Raw genomic sequence first — 27,671 nt, forward strand, 5'->3', positions numbered from 1 at the left:
ACCAAAGTCGTCCAAAGGGCCCGAAAAACCTCAAGAAAGACATCTCCCTGTAATTCTTTTTCATCTAAAAACAGAAGCGATTTCTGACATCTTAATCAGTAACATATCTGGAACCATGTTTGCTATCTGGGTGCCTGTTATAATCTGTTCCTTTGTTCATCAAATATTTATAGAACGCTGTGCCAGGCACTGTGCAAAGCAGGAGAAAAGCAGCCATCGTGTTCTAGTGGGGAAGAAAAAAGCCCTGTGAATTAAATACCAGAGCAGTGTCATCAGTTCTCCAGTGCAGGAATGATGGGGACAGACCAGTCCAGGAGCCCAAAGGGGGCATTTTGTATCTGTCAAAGGTGCCACCGTGCGGTCCTCTCACCTGGTGCTGTCATCACGCTGTTGCCTTGAAGGCCCGTGTGGATCCGATTACTTGCATCGCTTACCCATACCCTTTGTAAAACCTGACTATAATTGTTCATTAATTGATTGATTCAATAATGATTTATTGGGAGCCTACTGTGTGTCAGGCACTCTTATTAGAAGTGCCAGAGCATGCAAACACTGTGGGGAAAGGCAGACCATGTTTCTTCTGTCATTAAGCTTATGTGTGGGAAGTGAACCATCAAGGGAAAAAAATGTTATGTATGATATGTATAAAACAAGCTTTTTTTTTTTTTTTTTTTTACATTTTTACCTGTTTGCTTATATTTTCATTGTGTATCCCCCACCCATTTTCCCATTCCCCACTTATTAGATTATAAACAATGATTTCAAATTACTTCAAGTTAGTTTGAGATTTGAAATCAACCTGACTTCCTCAAGGGTTTTGGGAAATTAACTTCCTTTTGCTCCAAAGGGCATTTGCGTTTTATTTATCACTTAAGCCACAAAGAGGGAATTTAGGAGGAGATATCTAACTTTGGCTCTGTTAATGTTTCGTTTGTCGGATCCCACTCCCAATCTCGTTTTTCCTGGCTGCTTTAAGGTCTTGCAAATGGCAAACATGAACAGTCTGAGAGTGTTACAGTCAGGTCCGCCGATTCTCGGAAGGTGGCAGCAAGCTTGTGTCCACACCAGGCTCTGGCCTCAGCGGTCACAGGCATCAGGACAGGACTGAAGCCGCGGCCCGCCGGCGAGAGTCGCTCTTTCTCTGCTCCAACACTGGGGAGTCAGGGCAGGAAAGGGGAACTCTCCTTTCTCGCGGTCTAAAATTGAAAGAAAAATGTGAATAATCTGACTAAACTCACAGCCAAGCTAGAAAAAGATGCGGTGTGCGTGAACAGAGTATGTATATCTGCTAAAATTACTGGAAAAAGAAACTATTTTATGGTCTGCGCTCAAGGGGCTGAGACGCGTTAGGTAACCATGAGCATCTCGTGTTGGGGTTGTTTCACCAAGTCTTGTTCTCGCGTGCTCAGCCTTTATCACTGGTGTTTATGAAGAGGCCATCTTCCCTGTTAAAAAAACTTTCGAAAATACTCCTTCAGTTCTGCTTGTGCTAAATCACTGTGGACTTCATGCCAAGGAAGAGGGAGCAAGGAAACCCAGCCTCTCCTATTCCGACTCAGTTACACTCCCGCCCCCGCCCCTCCCCTGAATTAACCAGCCGGTGCCCCTTCCTTACCTGCAAAGATGTCAGCTTCCTGGAAGATTCTGAAATGAATCTTCCATTCAGATTTGTAGGGAGATTTTTATTAAACTGAAGGTAAAGATTATGTGTTATTTCATATAAAATATAATTATAAATTTTATCCTGCGGCAACTTTTTTTAGCTCCAGGTGTTTCAAACATTAAACACCAAACTGTCATTATGCTTTTTATGAATTTAAAGCGAAAACATCTTCAGATTCCCAGTACTACTTAAGAGGAAGAAAAAAAACATAATATTTTTTAAAATAAAGAAAGCCACCAAGTAAAAACTGAGGCTCAACAACAGGAAATATTCTTATGCCTACATTTTTCTGTATTTATCTGAGCTGGTTGCAGTTGCTAAAAACGGTATAGTCTACATACATTTGATAACAAAATTAAGATATTAACAAAATTCTTCCGTGTATCTTTGTTTTAAACACTTAGAGACAGAAATCTAATGTGTATGTGCTTGTACATAGGATGGAACAGTTACGTATCATCAGAATTTTAAACAGATGTGATTAGTCACTAATAGGAAAAGTTCAGTAAAAGAATTGAGTGTTCATTTAAAATACAGATTAAAAACATTTTTCAGACACTAAAAAGTCACCCAAAAGCATGTCTTGCAATTTTAATTTTGAGATCTTTGCACATAAGACACAGGAACCAACCATTTTCCCTTTTGAAAGAGTAGCTGTGCCGTTCTCATCTGAGCAGATGCTTCTTCGGGATACTAGCTGCTTCCAGAAAACCATCATCGGTTGAACAGATGAAGCGTCCACGCTGCACAACAGAACAGGATGTACTGACGAGATAATCCTTCCCTTTGTGAAGGGCCACTTGGAGAGACAGGCTGGGTTAACAGGCATGAATTTTTAAAGTAGCAGTTCACAACCAGCTTTGCAGTTTTACTGCAACAATAACTGGTGAACATGCTGATGTAAAATAAATAGGTTTTTCTATGAAAAATGGTTCATGTTCTCATAGTTACATATTTTTGGAGACCTTATTGCTTTAAAACTTCCCTAGACCTAACCCTAGCCCCAATCTGTCTGGGCTGAGTCTGATGAAGATCATGAATAATGTAAACAACTGACATAGAATCTTCAGGAATAAAATACCTGTTTCCTCCACTCATCTCTTTGGACCTCTATATGTAACAATAATGATCTCATTAATCAACTGTCACAGAGAAAATAACACTGTTTTGTTCACAAGGCAATGATCTAGTGCATCATGCCTTTAATGTGCTATTTTTTTCTGAGCTTGGGATTTGAAAATCAAAATATAGACTCCATAGTGATATGCATAATTTACTCATTCTCCTGAAGAATAAAGAAGGCTTTTATAATTAAATACTGGGAGTAATTTGCAGATTATTACTTCAGCTCATTGCTTTAAAAGTCCCTCATCCATGCAATTTAATAGCAATAATTACAACAATAAAAACAACGTGACTGTGGTCCTAGAAAACACTGTGTGCCAGATACTGTTTTATACATCTCACATATACTAATTTATTTAACCCAAGCAACAATGTTATGAGGTCAGTATTATCGCTCTTTTATGGAAGAGGAAGGCAAGTCACAGAAAGAAGGAATGACTTGCAGTCACACAGAGAGGGTGGAGGCAAGATGGAGTTTTGTCAGACACTCTTAACCTCTGTGCTAGACGCATCCTGCCTACCAGCATTACGTCTCGGCCTGGAGTGTCCCTTCTGCTTCAGACTGGGCTGCAGAACCTCTCTCCAGAATAACTCAACCAGAGTCAAACTCAGCATGTTCCACACTGAGTGGAGAATCCTGCTGCCTCCACCCTTACCTTTAAATTAATTGTCTAATCTACCTTCCCGAGTCTGATAAAGATGCCATCGTGCCTCTCTTCTTTCCCTGCCAGCGTCTGCTGCCGGGTGTAGTCCCGGCCCCTTCCCAAACCCTATCTGTGAAATAGCTTTAGCCCGTCTTCCCTCTTCCTGTTCCCAGGTCCCATTCTTTCTCAGACGCTGCATAGCTTTACCTGGCCTTTTGAAACTGACCTTGAATGGCTCTTCCTAGCCCCATTCCCTGATTCATCCTGCACACTAGTACCCAATGCAACCTTTTAAAACATACTTCAAACTGTTCCTGCTAAGAAGACCCTAGCAGCTTGCCTGTATAAAATAAATAGTAAACTAAGGTTTCCACTCCTGGCCATTCCTATCATAACCCCCACTTTGTTTCAATCCTCATTGCTGTTTCATCTCTCTATCCTTGCCTATACTTTGTTTGTAAAATGTTATTTAATTTTTTTTTTTTTTTTACTGTTTATAAACATTTGGAATTTTATTAAAAAAAAAAAAAGCATCACAACCATGAACATTGTTACAGTTAGTTATAGAGGCCTTCCTGGTTCTCCACAATGATACTGAGCATGCTCACAAGGGGTTCCCATTGTTTAGTCTTAGTAGTTAATCATCTTTAAAAGGAAAAGAAAAAAAAAACTCAGCACACTACCATTTAACTTGTTTTAATGTTTCTTCACAAATGATGAAAAATACTAAAGTACAGACAAGGAATAATCATAATGTTGTGACCAACATTATAAATATGGAATTATAAATTTAAAACATTTTCTGGTTTAAAAAATAAATCTGGTAGGCATTGCAGCTCTGCGGGGTCTCTGCTTCTAGTAGGTCCGATCTCTGCGTTCCTGACGGTGTTCACCTTTATCCATTTTTCCAGGTCCTCCACGCTCGCCTCTTCTTCCTCCCATCTGTTCCATCAAAGGTCCAGGAGGACCCCCAGGGCCACCTCGTCTTCCTCCACCAAAGCCACCTCAGTCCATGCCCCGGCCACCACGGAAGCCACCTCGTCTTCCTCCACCAAAGCCACCTCAGTCCATGCCCCGGCCACCATGGAAGCCACCTCTGTCTCCACCACGGCCACCTCTGAACATGCCACGAGGACCACCACGGTCCATTAGGCCACCTCTTCCTCCCCGCATGCCACCAGGGCGACCTCTGCCACGGTCACCGCCCGGGGGTGGGAAGGGTGGCGGGAGGAAGCCTTCAGGCTTCGGGACCTTACACTGGTTGCATTCTGTTCTCCAGGCAAAGTTCTGGTTTCCACGCCCCGAATTGGGGCACTGCCAGTCTCCCGCGCGGTGCTGGACATTTCTTCTTCTTGATGGATTCCCTCGGGAACCCCGAGGTCCTCTCCGAGGAAAGCCTCCTCTGTCTCCTCCATGGCCTCCCATGCGACCCGTGGGTCCCCCAGGACCTCCTGGGCCCCCTGGACTTCCACGGAGCGGCGGCAGCATACCCCCCCCCCCCCCCCCCCCGCATGCTGTTCATCAGAGGCTTCTTCCGAGCAAGAGATACTTTAAGTTTGCTTCCTTGAAGATCTTTCCCATCAAACCACTCCACAGCGGCCTTGGCAGTTGACGGATCTTCATAGGACCCTGTAGCATCACCTTTGGGCTATCCTGTTTCTTTGTCCAAGTAGATATGGATCATGGGTTGTCCAGTTCTCTTGTTCATCTTAACAACTCCACACTGCTCGAAGAAGTCTGCCAGATCATCTAGAGTCACATTGTCATTTAATCCTTGTACATAAATTGCACTGTTGTCAGAGTCTTCATTTGGATCACAGGTGGGCCTAGATCAAGATCCGGTCCTTCATCCATGGGTCCACCAGGCTTATTGAAGCCACCTCGCTCTCCAGCGCCCATTCCACCGCGTCCTTCTCCCCGCCCACCTCTGCTCATGCTTCCATGATCAAATCCCCCTCTGCCCCGGCCCCGGTTATCAGGGTCACTCATGCTCCAGTTCTCTCCTGGTCCGGAAAATCCTCCAGACTCCTGCCCATAAACACCCATGCTACTGGCGTGGTCCTGTCGGAGTGAACTCTGCTGCGCGTAGCTGCTGCTCTGTTGGCTATATTGACTTGGAGCCTGGCTGTAGGATCCAGTTTGGGGGGGGGGTTAGCTAGTGGGCGGCTGCTGCCCATAGCTGCTTTGTTGACCATAGCTACTCTGCTGTCCATAGCTGCTTGGCTGCCCATAGGTGTTCTGCTGAGAGTAACTGCTCTGATCATAACTAGTCGGCTGTGTAGAGGAATAGCTGGTGGGAGGATAGGATGGTGGTGCTGTGACCGGCTGCATGGGGTAGCTCCCAGGCACCTGGGGGTAGCTGTAGTTACTCTGTCCACAGCCCAGGCCGGGCTGGTTATAACCCCCTGTGCTAGACTGAGGTTGACTAGTCTCAGCAGGTTTGTTACCATCCTGTGGTCTTGCAGGTTCTGTGGCTGCCGGCTGTTGCCCATAGGTTGGGTAGGCAGGCTGAGTGCCATAGGCAGACTGAGCTGCATAGGAGGCCTGGGTGGTAGTGACCGTAGCAGTGGTGGTGCCGTAAGCACCAGTGCCATAGCCCTGGACAGGCTGACTGTGTGCCTGGGGGGCAGGTGGAGCAGTCTAGCCTGTGGGAGGCTGTCCGTAAGAAGTTGCATAGGCCGTCTGCCCATAGTTAGCAGTGGCCTGGGCCTGGGTATAGCTTACGTCAGTGGGCTGTCCACAGGTTCCATAACTTTGTTGCCCATATGCCTGGGTGGTCTGTGCATATCCTTGAGTGGGCTGGGCGGCGTAAGCACTGTAGCCCTGCTGGGCTGCAGCTCGGCTGTAGGTACTGTAATCAGTGGACGCCATTTTCTCTCCTTCCTTCTCGTTCTCTCAACATCTCCCTCTATTTACTTTTATTTTGTTGTTTCTGATCCACCATCTCAATACCAACCCACTGCTTCCAGCTCACCAATTAGCATTTCTCCCATGTTCCAGATGAGATATCCACTTCCTTGGCAAAGTTGTTTCCCTAATTCTTCACATCTCCCTCTTTAACTTCATTGCCTTTGCTGTTTCTTGGTTCAGGGATTCTTGGTTAAGCTTGAGTAGTCGTTTCCTGACTAGTCTTCCTAGCTCTATATTCTCCTCCATTAAACCTGCTCAGCATTATCATTGTCAGTGTAAAAGTTTCAAAACACATAGTTTTTCCTTGTAAATTTCCTGTCCAACTAAACTAGTTCCTGTTAACTAGCTCGAACTCCAAACAGGCTGCCATATGGCACAAGACAGGGAGCCCCATTCAGGTTTTAGTCTTTGGGACTCTTCTAACTCAGTTTGGTCTTAAGCAGTATTTTGATAACCAATAGTAGAAATGTTATTATATCACAACCTGCTCCTGCACCCCTTCAACCCCGACACACAGATTCACTCCGCCACCCAAACATGGCTGTCATGTTCAGGCATATTGGGGAAGCATTGCATTCAACGGGTTCTCTTTACTGAAGGACTTCCAAGGATCTTTAATATGCGGTGTATTTTATGAATCCCCAAAAAGAATCTCTGTGGAAAAGGGTTTGATATTTTTATTTCCCTCTTACCGCTCTCCAGTATTTCCCAAGACATCACCATCCTGCAACCTGGAGCTAAGGAATTCTTCCCTACGTGCTCCCTGTCCGTCCTTGCAGCCATCACATGGCACCTGCACAGAATGGCCACCTCTGACTGCCTTGTTACAGCTGCCATTCCTTGCTGGGCCAGTATTATTTTCTTCACGATCCTTATCACAAGCTGATGTCATGCTTGTTTTTGTAGCCTGTTTGTTGTGTTTTCCCCTAAAGATGTAAGATCCAAGGGAATTGACATTCTATCTGGTTTGTTACCCTCTCTCCACCTAGGATGGTGCCTGACACACTTAATACAGTTTTCTGTTTTGCAGGAATATCTGCCCCCACCGAAAGCCTTGCCTGTACCTATCTCTGTGTCTCTCAAGCCACCTAATTGAATTTAGACTTATGTTACAAGGCTGAACTAAGTTTCCTCATCTCTGATATTTTCTCCCTGATGGCCTGACTCATCCCAAAGTAATAGATCATATTCTACAAATGTCTGTAATGTTAGCATCCAAACAACTCTATTTTGAACGGTCAATGATTGTTTTTTACACAGAAATACTATCCTATCCCCCTAACTATAATGTATTTACCTTATGCCCAAGATTGGTGCCATACTTTGAGTCTCTCTGAGGATGTAGCAAACAGGGCTTCTCAGGTAAGCAATCAATATCTATTACTTGATTATCTAGATATGCCCAGTCCACCACCTGACAGGAGGCAATGCCATGCTCCTGTGTGGGATGGCTAGGTGGGCTCCATCCTAGCAGGAAGTAGAACCCTGGCTGGGAGGGAGGTACACAGCAGGTTTCTACAGAGGCGGATCTGAGAAGCTTGTGTTTGGCTCTCCTGTATCCACTGCTTTCCGATGTTTTCAAGTGTTTGGTAAGTCGGTACCTATGTGGGACAGTAGCAATGTGGAACAGAAGCAGGGGCAGAAGTCTTCATTCTGCCCTGCAGAAAAGAAACTAAAGGAGTATGATTTGCTGTGGAAGGAAGGGATGTGGATCTTTACGGGGAGCAAAGGAAAAGTTGCCTCTTTTCAGTCTCCAGATAGGTACTTCGCACTTACATAGCAATTTTGTTAAAGGTATGGGATATGCTGTTCCATGAAGTTATTCTTAGCCAAAAGTCTCCTCCATTTTGATCCTATGTAATTAGTCCTTTTTAAAACTATATAAATGTGGAAAAGCATTAATTACATTTGAATTAACTATCTTTCATATTCACAGACAACAAAATAAGGAACAACTACAGCTACTACAAAACTCTATAGCCACACCCCCTTACTCGTCTGTAATATTCCTGAGGCTTTTGGTTGCTATTTGCTTTTCTCTGCTAAAATAGAACAGTTATTTATCTGATTATATCTGCTCTTTCTCCTTGAACTATCTTGTAATTCATAGGACAGTTCCTTTGCATAATTACATATGAACACAATGCTCACTAATATTCGAGCCGTCTGCTTATGGAACCAGTTTAAATAGAAATTCAGTGAAGAACTGAAGGGGACTAAATTTAGGTCAGTGGAATCTTTTCAGAAGAAATTTTCCTTGAGCCTATTATCCTGAACTACTATTTTCCTATCTGATTTTTTGGGAAATAAAAGAAAGCCAAGAAACCTCATTAGGAAAACTTACTGACTTGATATACTTAATATGTACCCTGTGTAAGTGAGTGAAATTCACAGACAGGAGAATTTTAACAATTATTAATTTTATTTCTATCTTCTTTATCCTATTTTACAAGATAGCAACTGAAGCTGTGGAGAATATACGTACCATAGTGTCACTGACAAGAGAAAAAGCTTTTGAGCAAACATATGAGGAGACGCTTCAGACTCAGTACAGGTGATTGTAGATTCATACTGACTCCATTCACTAGTTCGTTCCTGTCCAGCCAGTACTCCTGCTTACCCCAGTGATTTGCCTGCCAATTCATTTGCTCTGGACTCTTTCCTGATAATGGCATATCATAATTTCTCATTTGACTTCACCAAGCAACGACTTTTGCAATATTGTCCAGAAACCATTATTGCCCAGCTGAAGTTTCTATAACTCTTCATGTTCCACTTCAGAGCTTTCCTCCCTGTTCCTTCTTCTTTGCTCCATGTATTAGCAGGAAGCTAAATAGAGCCCATGGCTGAGAAAGAATCAAGGCACAGCAGCCTTCAGGAGAGTAATAATAAAAACCACAGCTTCATGGATGTGAGAACACGTGTTGACTTAAAAGAGAACCTTCCTGCTTTCACACTCTGTTTCCAGACTGGCAGAGTGGTTATGGGGCAGAGGACGACATAGCTGAACACCAAGTGTTCACTGAAGGAGAATTTGGGTTACAGGGAAGAACTAAGTTTCTGGACTGTTGTCAGGAAACCAGGATTCTTCTCTCAATTTTGATGTTTTGTTTGAAATTCTCATTAATTTCAAAATGAACTCAAAGAAACAGAGAAGGAAAACTCTGACTCCAAAAAACCTCCGCTGCCTTGCGGCATACCTCTTCAGGGGGAAGGCTAAGGGAGTAAACCCCGACAGAAAATCCGGAGCCGGAGTCCCTAAGGCGGTTTGACGTTGTAGTCAACACCGGCAACTCCTGCGGCACACCTGAAGCCAAGCTGTATTGACTCCGTCTTTCCCTTGGACCCTTCAGCTGCGAAGAGAGGGGGGGTCTGCTGCATGGGCAACAGCAGACCCTCCATATCACCCTGCCCAGGCTCTGTAGCTTCAGCTTCACTGGAGAGGACACTCCAGCGTCATCGCAAGATGTCGATTCAACACGGGAGGAGACAGATACCGTGTCACTCCCGAGTTGGACTGCACAACCATTCTCAGCGGTGCAGATAGACTCCTAAGAAGCTACACCATCGTCTCTCGAGACGGACGGCTGCCGACGACGACGACGACGATGGGATATGCTGTTTAAGGAACATGTTTCCTTATAAAATAATTAATTTACAGCATTTCTGAATGGTTCTACACACATTATTTGATATACAATATGACAGAAAATATGGGAGGCATAACTGATCGAGTAGTTCTGAAGGCAAAGAGATTTTACAAGTTAAATATGATAGCGTGGATTCTGCTTGAGTGGAGCTGCTACACATTCTCACCTTTAAATTCAGTTCCTACTCTCAAAAGTTGCTATAATTGGAAGGAGTGGGGGCAAAATGGTATAAAGAAGAAGTAGAGGAAAGGGGAATTTGGGATCAAATAATAAAGTGTGAAAAAAATCTCACTTCGTGTATACATAGTCTTAAATTCAGCAGAAACACCAAAACCATTCTGACATGAGGGACCTTGAACTATAACAAATCAATAGCCACATGCACGTTTATGTAAGTTACTTAAATGTTAATCCATCTTTGAAATCATTGCAGCGATTTCCTTTCTTCCTTTCATTAGAAATGAGATGTTCTTTGCTGAGACAGGTTCAAGTGTGGCCCTCCATCCAAATGATGTGTATTAGGAACATCTGGAGAATCTACCCTTGTTTTTTATTCATGGAAAGCTTGCAAGGCTCAGTGATTTATAACTCTGTGCACTTTTACACACTGTCCAATTTCTTCAGCTGAATTTTATTTCATTTGGAACATTTATGTGATAATGTAATATGCCACATATGAAACTTTTCTAATGAAAAAAGCCAATGTATCTGCTGCATGTCAGATCCCATCACTGGCCGGAGTATGATTTGGAGCAGACTCCCCCTCTCCTGGAAGGTCTTGCCGGGGTGCTTAGCTCAGCCTGTCTGACGATCTCAGCCTTGCCTGGGATCTTAAGATTGAAACTTCCCACAGGTGGGTTTGCAGAGCTCTAGCACTTTGAGGTCCTCCATGGAAAAAGGTGTTGGATCACCAAGACATTTGAGCAATTGTGGAATTCTAAACTGTTCGGAAACTCACAGGATTATTAGTGTATTAAAGCTTTGAAAATTTTCTGGAGCTCTGCAAAATTGGGTCTGACCTGTTCCCTTCACTGCTTTGACTCATCTCCCTCATCTCTCTTGCACTTTCTGGTCTCTGACCATCCTGGCCTTCTTGTCATTCCTCAGTGCACACCAGGCTGCCTCTGCACACATTGTTGGCTCCACCTAAAACTCTCCCACTTCCCTCCTGGATGCCTACTTGGGTCCCACTCTTGCCTTCTCTGTCTTTTGTGAAATATCATCTTTGCAGTGCAGACTTCCTTGATTACCTTATTTAATTTTGCACACTATTCTCTGCTCGCACTTCCTATTGACCTTTTTAGCTTCCCATTTATCCATCACACTCATCGCCATTACTGCAATAGTGTTGCATAAACATGCCACCTCAACTTCTCATGGTATTCAATCAGAAACATTTATATCGCTTCAAGTGGATAGCATTTATCTGGTCTGTTCTGGGTCCATGCCTGTGTCTGTGGTCAACCGTGGGTCATCTAAGCAGCCCTACTGATACAGGCTAGGCTTGTTCGCATGTCACCTGGGTGTTGGCTAATGTAGGAGGGCCCCCATGAGATGTCTGGTGCATCATGGCTGTAAAGCATGCATCTCTCATCCTTCAGCAAGCTAGGAGAGGCATCCTCTCCTGCTATCACGGAAGCAAGAGCCAGCAAGCCTTGCAGTGTGCTGAAATCAATTTGCTAATATCCTGTTGGCCAAAGCAGGTCACATGGCCAAGCACAGAATCAGCTAATGATGTAGATAGAGGAAGATAGAAATGATTTTAGTCATTTTTCCAAACTGTTATTCACATTGGAACTTTCACTTAAATTTGTTTTTGTTTCCCTCTACTAGAATATAAGCTCCATGAAATCAGAGATTTCTTAAAAATCTATTCTGTTAGCTACTTTATCTTTGTTCTTCTTACCTAGATCTGTGCCCAGCACATAGGATGTACTCAATAAGTATTTGCTGAATGAATGAATACCTAAAAATAAACCCATTTAAGTTTATTTAACTTAACATGTTCAAATGTGTTTTTCAACACATTCCATTTTTAATGGAAAGACATGTAGAATCTCATTTGAAACCAAAGACTCTTCAAATACCTTATGCCTTTCTTACTGAGAATGTGAACTCCAATAATGAATGGCAAATTATGACTCTTGCTAATAGGAAAAATGTGTCAGTATTTATTTTGCCTTCTTTCATTCAACTAAGGTTTAGTAAGTGACTTATGTATCAGGTTATGTACTGATGCTAGTGGAGATCAAGACAAGGAACACAGTCCCCAGGCTCTGGGAAATCTCAGTTGAATTAAAGAGCAAATTCATATGTGATATAGTTCATTATAACATCATTGAGATAGTTCCCAAGTACACAGAGGAAGCAGGGTTCAAATGTGCCATTAGATATTAGATAAAGCATTCTAATTTTGACTTACCTACCTATTTAGTCTTATGAAATTATTCTTTTAATACATTATTTCCAACATCCCTGTTCACACCGTTTAGTCTCTTCATTCATTCACATATTTACCCTTATCTTCTATTCTCTCAGAATCCTACCCATCCTTTAAGCCTGACCAGTAATAGAACATTCTCTGACTGAATTTACTTACAATTTTCTCTGAATGTATTTGAATGTGTTTGTAATTATTGCATGTATCATATTAATGTATGGTTCCTGTAAACATCTCTTCTGCTGTTTAATAGGCTATTTTTTTTTTAATTTTCACTAAGGATATGTTTTTATTTTATTGATTTTAGAGAAAGAGGAAGGCAGAGAGAGAGAGAAACATTGATGTGAGAGGGAAACATCAGTTGGTTGCCTCCTGTATGGATCTGACTGAGGATCAAACCCACAACAGCTATGTGCCCTGACGAGGGATTGAACCAGCAACGTTTTGGGTTTATGGGATGACACTCCAACCACCTGAACCACCCAGCCAGGGCTATTAAGTTATTTAATTCTTCTATTGTTCACCTTTTCACATATGAATGTCTTTTTCTTTTCAAAGAATTCATAACCATCTTGAGAGCAGATATTTTGTTTCTTTCTTGGAATAACCAAATATAATGCTCATCGTAATAGGTACTTCTATCATTAATTAGAAGGATATACTGAAAACTGAACATCGTAATCATCACTCATCACCTAGTTATAGTGAGCCCTGATAATGCACATGTGGATTATTGGCTGGTAGTTTAGAAATATTTCTACTTAGGACTGGTGTTTTATATACCATCCTTATCTATGTTGAAAACCACTGACTGCTTTATATAAAGCTATAACCACAAACCAGTATTTTTAACAGGCTAAGACAAAACTGGCAATTTTAATCGAGTTTGGGAATGAATAAGAGAAAAACTTTAAATGCCAAAGTATAAATGCAGAAGAAATAAAGAGAGTTCTCTGTTGGCAAAGAAAGTATTGGAAATAAAGAAAAGCAAAGATGAGTTGCCTGATGTTCTGTGGCTCCAGGGCAAAGCAGTTGGAGCATTTATCTTTCGATTAGTTTTAAAATTTCTGCACACCTGCATTACCTATCCATCATCCCCATAAAATTGCCCTTTAGGGGTAAATTCTGCTTAACATGGCACTTGATGTATGGGAAACCCCCCAAATAAACCACACAACTAACAAGTTAATTCATTTAGAAGAATTTGAATCCTACATTTGACTTGGATGCCTTTGAAAAGGCAGAACGCAATTCCATCAAATATTTCGAGTATTTACTGATAAAAACTATGCTAAAAGTCATAGCAATGATGATAACAGAAGGGAAGTTATTAGTTTACTCATTCATATTAATTAAGAAATAATCATCTATTCGGATCCTGTTAAGGGCTGTATCTCACTCCATACATCTCTGGGCAGGTATTAGGTTATAGACCACCCCAAACTCCTGGTTATCTAATTCTGCATTCTTTAAGGAGCTTCTTACACTCACTCATGACAATCGCATATTAGGGAGGGGATTCTGTGTACAGCTGGCAGATTAAATGATTGCTTATAAATTTATTTCCCAGTTTAAATGAATATATTTGATTGAAAGTGTCATTGGCATTTGCATAATATGATTCACTTATCTTTCATTCCACTTAGAATGCACTGCCTATGGATGTTTCCCACCTGCATGATTGAGAAAGCTGCTGCTGGACTCAGAGAGATCTCACGAAGGTCAGAGTTCAAACCTAAAACTATTTCTTTACCTCAAGAACTGGTGTCAGCTATAAATTTAAGGAAAAACACATATATGCTAGAGCACATATAATTTGAAAAATAGAAGTGTTATTTTTGACACATTTTATAAACTTGATCCTCTTTCACGCTCCCATTTTTCTTTCTTTTACCCTATGTATAGATTTTATAAGGAAAAAATTGAGTTATTTGATTACCTTAAAATCATCCCAGTCCTAGCTAATGCAATAAGACAAAAAAATGGGGGAGGTAAAGAGGTGTATAGATTGGAAGGGAAGAAAAATTATTGTGGTTCACAGGCAAAATAATTATTTATGTAGAAAATCCATAGAATTAACAAAATAACTCTTGGATCTATCTAATATGCAATTATAGCAGGGTTGTAGAATACAAGATTAATGAACAGAAGTCAATCTTTCCTCTATATCCTAGTAATGCAAAAGTGGGATTTGAAATTGAAAACACAATACCATTTACATTAGCACCCCCAAAAGTGAAATACTTAGGTTACACATCTAACAAAAATGTACAAGATCTATATGATGAAAACTACAAAACTCTGATGTTTGAAATCAAAGAACTAAATAATGGATATAAAACCTCAATATTGTCAAAATCTCACTTATTCCCAAGATGATAAATAGATTCACTGCAATCCCAATCAAAATCTCTCCCAGTTATTTTGTGGATATTGAAAAACTGATCCTAAAGTTTATATGGAAAGGTAAAAGACCCCATATAGCCAACACAATATTGAAGGGGAAGAACAAAGCTGAAGGACTGATACAACCTGATTTTAGGATTAGATTGTTCTAATCAAGACACTGTGGTACTGGTGAAAGAATAGACAAATAGATCAATAGAAACAAATAGAGAGCCTAGAAATAGGCCCATGGAGCAAAGATAATCTTTTCAACAAATTGTTCTAGAACAACAGGACATCCACATGCAAAAATGCAAATCTATACACAAATCTTACACCCTTCATTAAATTAAAATTATTCATAGACCTATTAATATAAACCTAAAACACGAAACTATAAAACTAGAAGATATAACATAGGAGAAAACCCAGATGACTGTGGGTAGGTTGATGACTTTTTAGATACAAGAGCAAAGACATGATACATGAAAGAACTAATTGATAAACTGGAACTTCATTAAGATTAAAAATCTCTGATTCATGAAGAATGATGCCAAGAGAATGACAAGATGAGCGATGGACTGGAAGTAAACATTTGCAAAAAGGCATATCTGATAAAGGACTATCATACAAAATATACTAAGAACTCTTAAAACTCACCAATAAGAAACAACCCAATTAAAACATGAGCCAAAGACCTTAGCAGACACATGACCAAAGAAGATATATAGATGGCAAATAAGCATATGAAAAGATGCTCCACATCATAAGTCATCAGAGAAATGCAAATTACAACAACAATGAGATACACCCCTATTCTGATGGTGAAAATCCAGAACACTGACATCAAACACTGGTGAGCATGTGGTGGGAATGCAAAACGGTACAGCCACTTTATTTATAAGACATTTTGGCAGTTTCTTAAAAACTAAATATACTCTTAACGTACAATACACTAGTCATGCTCCTTGATGTTTACTCAAAGGAGCTGAAGACTTGTATCTGTAAAAAACCTGCTCGCTGATGTTTATATCAGCTTTAGTCATAATTGCCTAAACTCGGAAGCAACCAAAAAGTCCCTCAGTAGGTGAATGGATAACTAAACTGTTGTACATTTAGACAGTCAAATATTATTCAGCGCTAAAAAGAAATGAGCTTTCAGGCTGTGAGAAGATGTGAACGAACCTGATTTGTGTCTTACTAAGTTAAAAAGGCCAATCTGAAAAGTTACATACTGCGTGACTTCAATCATGACTTTCTGCAGAAGGCAAAGCTATGGAGACAGTACCAAGATCAGTGGTTTCTAGGTTTTGGGGTGGCGAGAACTTGGAGAGGGTTGTATAATAGAAACACAGAGCATTTTTAGGGTTCCTTTTGATATCACATTTTGGATAGCATTTTTATACCATTTTCTTTTTATTAATTCCTGCAGATTTATTATGAAACATTCTGTTGGAGATTTTCAGGACAGAATGGAGAAGTAGTACAACTTAGTTCTTTCATTTCTCTCTCTTCCATGAAAATGGAAGGTAAATATATTTACTCATTAAAGACCAGTGTAGAAGTTTACACACACACACACACACACACATACACACACACATCTTCTATAGTACAACATTTAGATACATGAATACATTTATTTTCTGTATTATTTTTTCTTGTCAAATGGCAAGGAGTTCCTCAAGGAACTCTAAAATATTCCTGCTGTGTATTCTGGGTTCATGGTACCTCCAAGTTTCTGGCATAAACCATTGAAGACAATTAAAAGAAAATATCTATTTAATTTGGTAGGAACATTTTGCAGAAAGATTTACATATTACATATTTGACTTTAAGCTTTTGCAGACTCCTTGTAACTTTTCAGTAGTACCACAGGGCAACTTAGGGCCATTTGATTACTTTGCATAGTCAGATGAACTTGGCATTCCTGGAGAGGGGTGTCCTAGTGGGCAGAGTGGGCGTGGGGGTGTGAGCCACACTGCTGGGATTGCTGCGCATGTGTCCAGCCTGATGGGTCTAACAGTGGAGCCTCCTGGAACACACTTGCCCAAACGCACATTTTGCATGCCATGGATTACTATTCATTAAATGTATTATTTCCTCGCAGCACCCCCACACCCAGCTTTGAAAAGAAAACAAATTTAGGAACTTGGAATTTTCAGAACAGAAATAAAAGGTATCTGTTCCCTAATCCAGACTTTCTTCCCCTTAGTCAGAATTCTTAAAGTATAATCTTTCTTTGTCTTGTTCTTCCATCAGCCTTTGTTGCTGAAGTTTCTAAATTGGAGAGAAAAGTGAAAATATTGTCAGGAAAAATTGTTTTCTCAAAGAATTTGTGCTACTTTCCTCGTAAAGCAAATTTATAACATATAAATGTCATAGTTTAATCATAAGTAATAACTCTCATAAGAGGAAGTGAGCATGCTTAATTAACAATAATTAAGCATGATGTAATGTATGTTTTATGTTCGATGTAGAGATGTGCAGCCAGGGACTTTAAAAGAGCACAGACACTCAGACTAGGCACCCGCTCACTAGAAGGCAGACCTTCTGTGGTGAGTGCCCAGACAGATCTCCCCCACAGAAATCTAGCCAACTTCCCTAAAATTAATATCTGCTCTCAGGGAGCCTAAGAATGAGGGATGTCCTGGGAAATTTTGAGAGGAATTGAACAAAGAAGATGGAACCATTTCTAAGAGGCTTATGGGTCTCCTGGGAAAACAAAGCTTTAAAAAGGCCAAACTGTAAAATAGCAGACAAAAACATGTATAAAATGTTAAGAGGAAATTCCATAAACATTTTTTACATAATTGCTGGTTCAGTATATGTGAGATTAATGCCCTTCCTCTCTTGCCTACACCCCTTTGAAAAGAGGGGTGGAGGCAGGGGAGCAGCAGGCATAAACCAAGGGTATTTTCTTGCATTTCAGAAGAAAAAGGCTGGATCCAAATACCTATGATCTTTGTTTTACTCAGAAATAAGAAAGCCATTTTTCTAAAAATTACTTTGCTGATAGGTCCACTCATTGTTTCTTTTTAAAATACATTATTAAAAATCTTCTGCAAATGACAGTCTATAAGGAATGCTGAAGTATTTTGAAATATCTAAATGCTTCCAGCTGCTATCTTAATTTTAAAATATTTCTTAAAGGGGATTTCCAATGTGTTGGCAGCAACAAAATAGAATTTCTCTTTTTTTTATTTTTGTTTCTGTTTCTATTATTGGATTTCACAATATAGCATATGATTTACTTTGGAGTGACAATAAAATGCATTCATGTAGAAATTTATAGTGCTTCTTAATTACTCATTAAAAATATATTTGTACATTAGTTTACAGTTGCTCAAGTTAGGGCAGAATGATACATTAAGATACAATTCTCCCCTACTAAAACTAGAAACATCAGAAGGAGGACTGTATTTTGCCAAAAGCTGTCATGTATGGGTATAGAAGTAGAGATTAAATTGAGGATAGAAACTAGACAGCTTGCCCTGAACCCATAGAAACTCTAGGTTCAATCCTGTGGTGCCCAACAAAGTGTGCCCAGAAGAGAAAGCGTTCCCAGATTTATGGAAAGGGTGTGTGGAAAACAAAGGAAAGCGGTGTGAGTCAGGAAATTTCCTCTAATGTAGGTCCTAAAACTCTGATTAGCAGATCTGCAGACTGAAGTTGATAGTTCATCTCAAAAATTAGAGAGGTGTCTTGTCTCTCTGCCACAGTAGAAGTACAGTTATCTTTCCTCCCAGCCCTACTTCCGTAGGAGAAAATCTGAAAAATCTATAATCCTGAGATCTTTCTTCACTACATAAGTAGTGAATACCATACACAAAGGCTGGGTTAGATGCTCTTTTTTATGAATTTTGAAATAAGACCAGTGAAAGAATGAATTAGTAATTTGTGGAGAACTGAGGTGGAAAATTATGTAGTTCCTAGGATGAAGGCTGCTGTATTTGTCTGGCATTGATAATGAGCAAAGCAGTCAAGCCACAGAAGTGGAAATAACCCAGGAGGAGTAGAGATGAAAGACAGTAAAACAGGAAGATACTGTTCTCAAGATGTTCCTAAGTGCAGATTATGTTCCAAGAACTGTGCTCCAAGGTGGGCAATGTTGAGATCTATAGTATGCTAATATAGCTTCCAGCAATATATCCATGTCCGGATCCCTGGAACCAGTAAATGCTACCTTATTTTGAAAAGGGGGCTTTATAGATGTGATGAAAATCGTGAGATGGAGAGATCGTCTTAGATTATCCAGGTGGGTCCTAAATGTTATCATAAGCATCCTTATGAGAGAGGGAGAGGGAGATTAGACCCACAGAGAAGAGAATAAGGCAGTGTTACCACAAGGACAGAGATTGGAGTGATGTGGCCACAAACCAAGGAATGCTGACAGCCTCCAGAAGCTGGAAAGGTCAAGGGACGAATCCTTCCCCAGAGACTGTGGTGGAGGCCAGCCCTGCTGACACTTCAGTTTTGTCTCAGTGAAACTAAGTTTAAACTTCTGGCCTCCAGAACTTTGAGATAATAGATTTCTGATGGTTTAAGCCACACGGTTTGTAGCGATTTGTTAAAGCAGTCATAGGAAACTAATACAGTTTTGTTTTAAAACATGAAGTAAAATATACTTTCTGCTCCCAGGTAGTTCAAAATCAATTGGATAAGGACATGAAACTCCCAGCTAAATAAAAAGAAGTAATAATTTCCTTATTAAAGGGGTCGGTTAACAAATGGATACAAACTGACAGGAGAATAAACCATTAACTTCTTCCAGTGAGTTCTAAGATGTGGTAAAGATGACATTAGAGCTGAGCCATGATGTCAAACACATTTAGTTTGAACTAAGATTTTTTTTTTCTTTTTCTATTTTTTAATTCTCACACAAGGATATGGTTATTGATTTATAGAGAGAGGGGTAGGGGGTTAGAGAGAGAGAGAGAGAGAGAGAGAGAGAGAGAGAGAGAGACAGAAAGCAAATTACCTCCTGTATGAGCCTCAGCCAGGATTGAACACACAGCCTAGGCATGTGCCCTGAGTGGGGCTTGAACCACACCCTTTGCTGCATGGGATGATGCTTCAACCAGCTTAGCCACCCAGCCAGGACTAAACTAAGAATATTTTTAAACTTTAGGTGATAAAGCCCATAAGTGCTTGATTAATACATTATATCTTTTCCCCTCCTCAAATAAAAATATGTGTAAAAAACAGACTGAAATCAAACTGAAATATCACTAAATGCTAGGTAAGGGCTATGTGCAGTGATTACTGTGTCCAGTGATAAAAGTATGAATTTCTATCAAATCTCTCCATTTACAAAAGTCAGAATAACAGTTCTCAAAATTTATAGAACAGATCAAGTCACATTATCTTAAAATTTGGTTTTGCCCCTTTTTTTCTCTCAGGTATAAAAATGCACATTTGACATTATTAAACCTGAAAATGACTTTTCCCTCCCCATATGTTTTTGGATTATTTCAATTTTTCTTGTGGCTGATTAATTACTTCTTTACTGGAAAGAAGAAAGGGCTATATATTTATTAAGAAGTGAAATCAAATGCAGAAGACACATTAGTGGAGGAGGAATAGAGTTCAAATTCGTAATAAATTTAAATGCATCACTTTCTAATCTTAAAGGCTGTGAATTCCTGTGTTGCTGGAATGTTGGGGCTGGAATTCCTAAGAAGTAAGCTCTCCGAGATCACAGTCATGGGACAGCCCCCCCCCCCCCCCCCCCCCGCAACCATCTAGTGCTGCCTTCTGCTCAGGTCTGTCAGCTATGTTGCTAGTATATTACGCTGATCCTTTCCAGAGAGGAATTAGTAAGTAATATGCTTTAGGTTAAAAAGTGTCAACATAAAATTACACTTGGAAATTCCCAACGATTCTGAGACAAGTCTGGGTTGCATAAGATGAAAAGACACACGACCAAATTCCTTAGAAACCATTACAAGAATAAACACCACCCACCACTCCAAAAGAAGAAAGGAAGTAAAGCATACGGACCCTGATGGACATTATAATGCTTACCAATATTCACTTCTCTTTTCTTCCTGGGCAGATAGAGGACTACCCTTTCCAGACCCCTTGAAATTGGGGCGGGGGGAGCATTAACTAGATTTTGTCCATGAGTGTGAGCAGAAAAGCCTCGGTGCAGTTTTCTGTTTCTACTTTTTCACTGAAAGGAATCCTGAAACCACATTTTTTATAGTGAGCTTTATTCAAAGTTAACAAGAAATAAGCCTTTGTTATATTAAGACACACAGATATCAGCAGTAATTTTTCCCTGACTCATATCCCAGTCATCAAACATATAAACAGACAAACAAAACTTAATGTTTAGAAAAGAATGGAAAGAAACCTACTTGCCTTTTAGTAGTGTGACTTTGCATAGACTTCCTCGGTTTTATATTTAATATATATCTATTTTATAAAAGGACAAATCATACTTTAAAAAGTCATTATCTCCAAAATCCTCCTGAGCACAAAGTGAAGAGAACAACCTTGTTCTCTTAGAGATTTTCATATCCTTCTAGTCATGCTCCTAAATCTGTGCAAACAGGCTGGACTCTGGAGGTAACCTGGCTTTTATGTATTGCCAAATTCAGATTTCTTATTGATGTCGTCTTCCATGTGCTTCTTTAAATGGTTCCAGTCTTTTTTTTAAACACATGATATTTCTTAGCATGTTGATATTCAGGTTGTTTCATAGCTCTAATGTAATGTTTTACATAAAGAATAGAGGAAATTGTTGAACAAAGTTATTGAGGCCTGTCTTGGTCCTCTCCTTATCTTGTTCGTAGTCATGGAAGGTGCCTGTGTCTTCTACTAAGGGACTTGGCATCATGTGAACCATTTTTTACTTTCCTGGAAGTGGTGATTGCACCTTGGAAATAAGAATAATTGATCAGTGTAGAGATGTGTGTGTGTGTGTACCAGTTCTATTCTCATGCTCACACCATAGTTGACAAATGCTGTGCATTACTCCTCCATCTCCGACTTCTCCTTTCTGCATGTGTTAATAAAGTATGTCAGTTGTATTAAAGATTAAGTTTAAATTGTTAAATATGAAAAATACAGCAGATATTTAGGTTACCATCATTAGTATCCAAAAACTATAAAGACTTCCTACAAATCAATTAAAAATGAGAAAAAAAGAGACAATGGACATGAATAAGCAATTCACAAAAGAGGAAACTAGAATGCCTGTATCCATATAAAATGATGTTCCGTTTCATTAGGAATCAAGAGAATGCAACAGAGAAGGACCATTTTGTTGTCATAAATTTAGACATATTTGTAAAATCTAATGTTTAGCATGTGGAAAACTGAATTCTAATAATTGCTACTGGAAGTGAACATTCGTACAACTTATTTAAAGCACAGTTTGAAATTATTTAGTGTTATGGGTTGAATTGTGTCCACACCCAAAAAGCTATGTTGAAGTCTTTATCCCCCGTCCCTCTGGATGTGACATTATTTGGAAATAGGGTTATTGCAGATGGAATTAGTTAATTTAAGATGATGTCATACTAGAATAAGGTGGGCCCTTCATCCAACATGACTGATGCCCTTACAAGAATATGGCTACATGAAGACAGAGGGTCAATATCGTGTCGAAATGAAGGAAGAACATCATGAAAAAATGGAGGCAAAACATGGACTTATGCTACCACAAGGAATGTCTGGGACTACCAGAAGTTGGAAGAGGCAAGAAATGATCCTGCCAACACCTTCTTAAAGACCTATTCATGGTAGCTGCTATTTTACTGAACTGTTGCTTCTTGTTTATTGTTTCTTTACCTTATCCCATAGGTTCTGATAGACAGGAATTATTCTTCCTATTAATGGCTGTATCCCCAAAATCTAGCAAAATGTCTGGCAAATAATAGATGAATGAATGAAAACTTAAATCCTTATTTGCTCATTAGGAAACAACTACTTGGATTGAAATGTGTCCACCTCTCATAATTCTCAAGCTACCACACAGACAGAAGCAGCCTGTGCCCACGGCGCCGGGCCCCTAACCACAGTCAATTGGCTCAGGGGTTGGTTGCTACCCTAACTGGTCCAATAAGTCTGCGCCTTTAGTGTTTACACTTGGCTCAAGACATAGTTGGTCTAATCTTGTTTTCTGTATGGTTGAAGCTGTAAAATGTAAACCTTGAGACTTCTCAGTGGCCTTATGTTTTTATTTTTTGTTACATTAGGGACAAAAAAAAGAGGCTACACTAAAAAAAAAATAAAACTGTTACAAGGGACAAGGAGACGGGTGGGGCTGGAATAATGGCGGCAGCCAAGTGCGTACAGTCAGGCAAGTAAAGGCTAAAGAGGAATGGTATTCAGGAAGTGATTTTCAATATTACCTTATTTTCACTCAGTTTTCCTCCCATTTGGTGTAGTCCGAGGACAACTTGGTTATTTGAGTATCGCCTTGACATAGACTTCTTTTTGTTCTTAGACACGGAATTAGTTTAAGTCCTACAATCACTGTCCCTTCTGGTTGCTGAAAAACAAGTGCTTGTGCAGGTTTCACTGTCATCAACAGGTGCTGAAATTGTTCACAGCACCAGAGTGTAAATAGAATAAAATTTTAGCAAGCCAGTGTCCATCTCTCTCTTTTTTTTCTCCTATATTATATTATATTGTTGTTCAATTACAGTTGTCCCAATTTTTCCTCCTTTGCTCAGTGCCCATATCTCATAATCAAGTATGAAACATTCTTTTTGTTGTTGTTTTAAATACACTGTAGTTAGCCACAGAAGGCAAGATAGTTGTCTCAAGAAAATAACACGTACAGTCTTTCCAACTCAAATGTAGACTGTAAGTATATTAGAAGAAGACCATTAGTAAATAAAGCAACTGTGTTGTCCAATTAAAAATTAGCAGGATTAAGAAAATTACAAACTGGTTAGGAAAATTCTCAAAGGAATTCAGACCTCTCTGATGGGCATCTGACCCTAGCCGCCAGGCTGGGACATTGATGTTTTTTTCATGCAGTTTTCTGTGTTATGAAAATCTCCAGGCACCACGTAGCACAGGTCTTTGAAGGTTCTCTGTCCTCAGGTTATCAACTTTTGCAAATCAGTGCCTGAGGATGTCCTCCCAACCAGTGGCAGCCGGCCAGGCTCTGCATGTCAACGACAGTTGAGGGTCAGCTGGGAAAAGCCTGCTATACTCAAAATAGAATGATACTGCTTCTGAGAAGATTATTTCTGCTTTTATTCAGGATAAATTCACATATATTGTTCCCCAAGTACTCCTATAAGCACACTTCCATTGAAAGATGTAGGTCATGTCATGAAAAGCAGGAATCATCATATATCAGTTGCGATTTTATTTTCTTTGGGGCGAAATTGGCATGAAGAATTCAGAATAATAGGGTAATATTATCATTGAAAATTCCAGATCTCTCCTTCACAAACATTCTCTTCTTTCTCTTTCCATAATTCCCCCCAAGAGCCTGTGCTTCTCTGTTTCTCTTTCTTAAAGATAAAGGTCTGATGTTACAAATAAAGAAATGACAGAAGAAAATGGGACCCACTGCTGAGAAAAGAGGTCGGGTACAAGCAGCTTTTTATTCAAACAAATTCCTGTTAAAGAAAAGAAAATACCAGGTAAGTCTTATGGATTCCTATAGTGTTCTTCCTTTAGAGTCCTGGATTGGTATTGAAACCTAGGGTCCTTATGACTTTGATTAAACTGAGCTTTAAATCTTAGCTCTAGAAAACATATCCCCCTACCCCTGCCCTTTCTCTAACCCCTCAGAGACCTAGCCTTTCCCCTGGATAATCAGCAGTCCCTGAGGCAGAACACAATAGCCTGGACCTGACTTGTAATCACAGTCAGAACCTCTGGCTAAAGATAACATCCTGACGTTTCAGCCCCTGAGCCCTAAGGTGGAACCATCCCCAGGCTTCTTTCCCATGAGACTGGACAGAGGGACGCCAGAAAGAATTCAGAACTGTCCTCAAGATCTGAAGAAATGATTTATTACCCTGACCTCACCTGTGACTCATCAGCTCCCAGCACATCCTTGAACCCCTCACCCACAGTGCCTTGTGATTTCACAGTGTGTAATCTATAACCTACACACCATTGGGGAGTTTGGACTTCTGAGCATTAGCGTCCTGTTGTCCTGGGTGGTGCCATTCGTTAATAAAATAGCCCAGCTTTCTCTACTGCAATTTTCAGTGTTTATTGTTTGGCTCTGCTAGCATCATGTGGATGAACTCCTTCTGTTCTGTAACAGTATTTCAACTTAGATCATAATTCAAATAAACTTACTAGGAGGATATAGAATATGGAGTGAGATTGTCCTGCTGTCTTGGAATTTCAGCTAAGCCTCAAATTTAGGATAATATATAATAAGTCCATATTCCAGGAAGAACTAGCTGCTAGATGCATGCATGCAGGACTCATAAACAAGAGAAGAACCGGTCCAGTGACTGTTAGTCACCCCTGGGAATCCAAGAGGAGGATCCTTGAGAAGCCTTCTTCCAGGAGTAGAGAGAGCTTTGACTTTTCCCTTTACAGGGGTAGTGAACTGGAGAGCTGTCTACCTGACCCCCACTCCCATTCAGGCCAAACTCTGGGAAGGTCTAAGAGAATCCAGTGTAGAAGATAGAGCTGCCTAGACAAACTAGGACCTGACCTCTCCCTTCCAGACCAGAAGGAGCAAGCCTTAGCCACTCAGTCCAATCTCTGGGAAGCCACTGGGATGGATTTTGGTGACAGGAGTTCTTGCTGGAGAATCTGACATGTCTCTGGGAATTTGGGAGCGTGATAAGCATCAGTGCCTGCTTTCAGCTAGAGCAGTGGTAACTGGCTGAAATAGACATATGTGGAGAGATGGGGGCTTATAGAGTAAACTGTAGGTCCATGTGTGGTGTGGCAAAAAAACGCTGGGTGTTTGTGCCACCTCCTAGGTCCTCCTGCCTGCAGGTCCATAGCTGTACGTAGTTGAAGATGTACCTAAACTAAAGGGTTTAAAGAGGTCAGCTAATGAGTGCACTGTCCACATCAGGGATGCTACAGAGCCCACCCAGGTGCTCCATTGTCCCATTGTCCCCTTCTGTCAGCCCCTTTCTTCTGCACTGATGAAAGCAGATGGAAAACGAATGTGTGAACTGACCCCACTTTGAATACAATTGGGCCAGACTTGACATGTTAATGCCTGAGTATGGCCAGAAAATAAGGGGATATCTTAAGGTGTGGAAAAGGGGGTGCCCACAGCATTCTGAAGCACATGGTGGGAGAAAAATTGAGTCTCCTGTGTATACCACAAACAGGTCCAAACATTGTCACTGCTTATTTGTGGCCACTGAGTATCACAACAAAAACACACAGGTTGAAAACTGTGAGTTAACATTTTGACCTCAGAAATTAAATGGTGATTAGATCACATTGTCTTCACTATTTGAACTTACTGAAGCAGAAAATAAAGCCTGCTGTTCACCCCCATTTGTGTCTTCTTCTTACCAGTTTGTTTGAGGCTGCGCACAGACACGTGGAAGAACAGAGACTGGGAACGTGGGGAGTGGACAGCCTTCACGTCATCTGTTCTTAGAGAAACATCTGCCTCACATTTCTGGCAGGCTGGTGGATGTGGCTTCTCTGTTTCCACTTTGCCTGTTGTCCCAGTGAGTGTTTCACGCATGAGCTCTTGAGTGGGCCTAAGCCTCGGGGTCTCTGCCATTTCTGCCCCACGAACCAGTGCTCAGTGATTTATTTCCACAGCTTCACATGGTGTCTGGTCTGAGGCTGGATCTGTGGTTTGTGGCGGAGACCAGAAAGGCAGCAAGAGCAGAAAGCAGCCCCTGTTGTTTTCTTGTTATCGCAGACCTTGTTTTTAAGACAGAGAAAAAGATAAAAAATCATCCTATTGGGTTATTTATGTATTAACTTACTGTCTTGCTCTCTGGAATGTAAGCTCCATATTCCATACCTAGAAAGTGGCTATCCATAAGTTTTTGACAACGAATCAATAAAATCTCTTTGTGGTAAACATGATCATAATCAAAGATGTCGTTTATTGAAAACCTAGTGACATCTGGGCACTGATGGCATTTTACATGTAGGAGGGTCTTAATTCACAGTCTTCAATGGTGTGTGTGGGAGGTATATTACACCCCTCTTTTAGCTGAGAAAAGCGGGACTTGGCAAGAATAAGTAATTTGCCACAGATGACTCAGCAAGGAAAGGAGCTAGTTGGATGAACCCAGCTATGCTTTCCTCACAGATCATGCTGCTTTTGTATTGCAAACAATGGCTTATTTATTTGTTTTTCCCCATTAAAAAACAAAAAACAAGTCCAGCAGTATTAAGAAACAGCAAATGGAAAACTCCAGTAATGGCAGAGAATTTGGGACCATATGTTCCATGCTAGCTGGATTCTTAACAACGATGACAAAAGAAGAAAATACTAGTATTCTCATTCACGGTTTTAATTTTCTGCCGATTGGTTTAATAAAATTTAATGTCTCAATGTACAGTCTGCTTACAATGAATCAACTATTTTGACTCAGTAACATAACTAAGTGTACACCTTCCAGGGCGGCTATTAAAGGTCATGCGTACGTTCACCTGATGTACATTTGCAACTTTTGTCCAAGTCCTCAGAACGTTTAACGATCAGACAGTGGAGGCACGGCAGACGGCCTCCTGATAGCTGGGTCGCAGAAGGCTTAGGTGTTTACTGCTGTATGAAAATCATCAGTTTCAGTAAGTTCTTATCTAATACCTTCATGAGGAAGAGACACTGTCTCAGCATGAAAATCAACTTAAAAAAATGTAGAACACTTGGAAGATGAAGATAATAGATAGACACATGAGACAGAGTGCAGTGTCCTCCTGTG

General features: G+C 40.5%; 2 long non-coding RNA genes and 1 pseudogene across 2 annotated transcripts; 2 read left to right on the plus strand and 1 right to left on the minus strand.

The window, feature by feature from the left end:
- Window positions 1-4,287: 4,287 nt before the first annotated feature.
- Window positions 4,288-6,336, minus strand: LOC150012976 (RNA-binding protein EWS-like; annotated as a pseudogene).
- Window positions 6,337-6,868: 532 nt separating this feature from the next.
- On the plus strand, window positions 6,869-13,057 carry LOC150012977 (uncharacterized). Its single transcript, XR_016510789.1, has 3 exons — window positions 6,869-7,704; window positions 10,715-10,845; window positions 12,740-13,057. It is a non-coding gene; the product is annotated as an uncharacterized LOC150012977 (long non-coding RNA).
- A 375-nt stretch (window positions 13,058-13,432) lies between these two features.
- On the plus strand, window positions 13,433-26,785 carry LOC150012978 (uncharacterized). The gene is made up of 4 exons (XR_016510790.1): window positions 13,433-14,153; window positions 24,307-24,431; window positions 24,699-24,886; window positions 26,299-26,785. It is a non-coding gene; the product is annotated as an uncharacterized LOC150012978 (long non-coding RNA).
- The last annotated feature ends 886 nt before the right edge of the window (window positions 26,786-27,671 follow it).

This window comes from Furipterus horrens, unplaced genomic scaffold, assembly GCF_987537825.1.
Source record: "Furipterus horrens unplaced genomic scaffold, mFurHor1.1.pri manual_scaffold_4, whole genome shotgun sequence".
NCBI lineage: Eukaryota > Metazoa > Chordata > Mammalia > Chiroptera > Furipteridae > Furipterus > Furipterus horrens.